Source organism: Arachis stenosperma, chromosome 7, assembly GCF_014773155.1.
Source record: "Arachis stenosperma cultivar V10309 chromosome 7, arast.V10309.gnm1.PFL2, whole genome shotgun sequence".
Lineage (NCBI taxonomy): Eukaryota > Viridiplantae > Streptophyta > Magnoliopsida > Fabales > Fabaceae > Arachis > Arachis stenosperma.
This window is the reverse complement of record NC_080383.1, coordinates 73,711,085-73,714,526: the sequence shown is the minus strand read 5'-3', so window position 1 is coordinate 73,714,526 and position 3,442 is coordinate 73,711,085. Positions and strand designations below refer to the sequence as shown.

Genomic DNA, 3,442 nt, shown 5'->3' with positions numbered 1-3,442 from the left:
TTTCAAAGCTCATGAATGGTAGAAGGAGGTTTAATGGAATCTCTATGGTCTCTATATGAGCCTCAGATTCCTTTAGGTCCTCAATAGGGAACTCCTTCTTGCTTGAGAGACGTCCCATGAGGTCTTCCTCATTGGGATTCACGTCCTCTCCTTTCTCTCTAGGTTTGGCCATGTTGATTATGTCAATGGCCTTGCACTCTCTTTTTGGATTCTCTTTAGTGTTGCTTGGGAGAGTACTAGGAGGAGTTTCAGTGATTTTCTTACTCAGCTGGCCCACTTGTGCCTCCAAATTTCTAATGGAGGACCTTGTTTCACTCATGAAACTTAAAGTGGCCTTAGACAGATCAGAGACTATGTTTGCTAAGTTAGAGGTGCTCTGCTCAGAATTCTCTGTCTGTTGCTGAGAAGATTATGGATAAGGCTTGCTATTGCTAGCCTATTTCTTCCACCATTATTAAAGCCTTGTTGAGGCTTTTGTTGATCCTTCCATGAGAAATTTGGATGATTTCTCCATGATGAATTATAGGTGTTTCCATAAGGTTCACCCATGTAATTTACCTCTGCCATTGCAGGGTTCTCAGGATCATAAGCTTCTTCTTCAGAAGATTCCTCTTTAGTACTGTTGGATGCATTTTGCCATCCATTCAGATTTTGAGAAATCATGTTGAATTGCTAAGTCAACATTTTATTCTGAGCCAATATGGCATTCAGAGCATCAATTTCAAGAACTCCCTTCCTTTGAGGCGTCCTTATTCACGGAATTTCTCTCAGAAGTGTACATGAACTGGTTATTTACAACCATGTCAATAAGTTCTTGAGCTTCTGCAGGCGTTTTCTTTAGGTGAATGGATCCACCTGCAGAATGGTCCAGTGACATCTTAGAGAACTCAGATAGACCATAATAGAATATATCCAGAATGGTCCACTCTGAAAGCATGTCAGAAGGACACCTTTTGGTCATCTGCTTGTATCTTTCCCAAGCTTCATAGAGGGATTCACCATCTTTTTGTTTGAAGGTCTGAATATCCACTCTAAGCTTGCTCAGCTTTTGAGGATGAAAGAAGTTAGCCAAGAAGGCCGCGACCAGCTTATCCCAGGAGTCTAGGCTATCTTTAGGTTGTGAATCCAACCATATTCTAGCTCTGTCTCTTACAGCAAAGGGGAAAACAATGAGCCTGTAGACTTTAGGATCTACTCCATTAGTCTTAACAGTCTCGCAAATCTGCAAGAACTCAGTTAAAAATTGGTAGGGATCTTCTGATGAAAGTCCATGGAACTTGTAGTTCTGTTGCAGTAGAGCAACTAGTTGAGGTTTCAGCTCAAAATTGTTTGCTCCAATGGCAGGGATTGAGATGCTTCTTCCATCAAATTTGGAAGTAGGTGTAGTATAGTCACTAAGCATCCTCCTTGCATTATTATTTTCGGATGCCATCTCCTCTTGTTTTTCGAAAATTTCTGTAAGGTAGTCTCTGGATTGTTGTAATTTAGCTTCTCTTAGTTTCCTCTTCAGAGTCCTTTCAGGTTCAGGATCTGCTTCAACAAGAATATTCTTGTCCTTGCTCCTGCTCATATGAAAGAGAAGGGAACAGAAAATAATAATAGGGATCCTCTTTACCACAATAGAGAGATTCCTTTATGTTAGTAGAAGAAGAAAGGAATAGAAGAAGGAAAAAGTAAGAATCCAAACACAAGGGTGAAGATAGGTTCAGATTCTTGAGATGAAGAGAAGTGTTAGTAAATAAATAAATAAATAGAAGAAGATGAGGGGGAGAGAATTCAAAAATTAATTTTGAAAAAGGGTTAGTGATTTCCGAAAATTAAGAAAAAAATAAAATTAAAATTAAAATTTGAAACAATTAATTAATTAAAAGAATTTTGAAAAAGAAAGAGATGATTTTCGAAAATTAGAGAAGAAAAAGTAGTTAGGTGGTTTTGAAAAAGATAAGAAACAAACAAAAAGTCAATTAGTTAGTTGAAAAAGATTTGAAAATCAATTTTGAGAAGATAAGAAGTTAGAAAAGATATTTTGAAATCAAATTTTTTTTAAAAAAAGATAAAAAGATATGATTGAAAAATATTTAATTAAAAAGATATGATGGAAAAAATATTTTGAAAAAGATTTGATTTTTAAAATCAAATTTGATTACTTGACTAGCAAGAAACTAAAAGATATTATTCTAGAATTTAAAGATTGAACCTTTCTTAATAAGAAAGTAACAAACTTCAAATTTTTGAATCAATCACATTAATTGTTAGTAAAGCCTTTGAAAATCATGAATTAAAGATAAAAAAATATTTTAAAATTCAAATTAAAAATTTTCGAAAAATAGTAAGAAAAATGAAAAAGATTTTATTTTTGAAAAAGTTTTGAAAAGATAAGATTTTTAAAATTGAAATTTTGACTTGACTTATAAGAAATAGCTAAGTTTTAAAAATTTTTTACTCATTCAACTCAAATTTTTGAAATTTTGAGAGAAATAAGGAAAATATATTTTTTTTTGAATTTTTAATGAGGAGAGAGAAAAAAAATAAAACGTCATTTTTGTGTTTTTCTCTTTTCTTTTTGGATCAAAACAAAGAATGCATGCAAGAACACTATGAATGTCAAGATGAACACCAAGAACACTTTGAAGATCATGATGAACATCAAGAACATATTTTTGAAAAAAATTTTATGCAAAGAAAACATGCAAGACACCAAACTTAGAAATCTTTAATGCTTAGACGCTATGAATGCAAAAATGCACATGAAAAACAACAAAAGACACAAAACAAGAAAACATCGAGTTCAAACAAGAAGACTAACCAAGAACAATTTGAAGATCATGAAGAACACCATGCATGAATTTTAGAAAAATGCATAAATTTTTAAAACATGCAATTGACACCAAACTTAAAAATTGACACTAGACTCAAACAAAAAACACAAAATATTTTTTATTTTTATGATTTTATTAATTTTTTGGATTTTTGTATTTTTTTTGAATTTTTCGAAAAATAAATTTTTTTTTTGAAAAACGAAAACAAAGAGAAAATTTTTTTGAAAAATTTTTGAAAACTTTTTGAAAATACAATTACCTAATCTGAGAAACAAGATGAACCGTCAGTTGTCCAAACTCGAGCAATCCCCGGCAACGGCGCCAAAAACTTGGTGCACGAAATTGTGATCTCTAATAATGGCATTCAACTTGATATGCGCATCTACTAACTCAGCACTTTCTTCACAATTTCGCACAACTAACCAGCAAGTGCACTGGGTCGTCCAAGTAATAAACCTTACGTGAGTAAGGGTCAATCCCACGGAGATTGTTGGCATGAAGCAAGCTATGGTCATCTTATAAATCTCAGTTAGGCGGATAATAAATGGTTATGGAGTTTTCGAATAATAATAATAAATAAACAGAAAATAAAGATAGAAATACTTATGTAACTCATTGGTGAG

At 32.8% G+C, this 3,442-nt stretch overlaps 1 non-coding gene across 1 annotated transcript; it reads left to right on the top strand.

Moving 5' to 3' along the window:
• Positions 1–931: 931 nt before the first annotated feature.
• On the top strand, positions 932–1,039 carry LOC130942642 (small nucleolar RNA R71). Its single transcript, XR_009071207.1, has one exon. It is a non-coding gene; the product is annotated as a small nucleolar RNA R71 (small nucleolar RNA).
• The last annotated feature ends 2,403 nt before the right edge of the window (positions 1,040–3,442 follow it).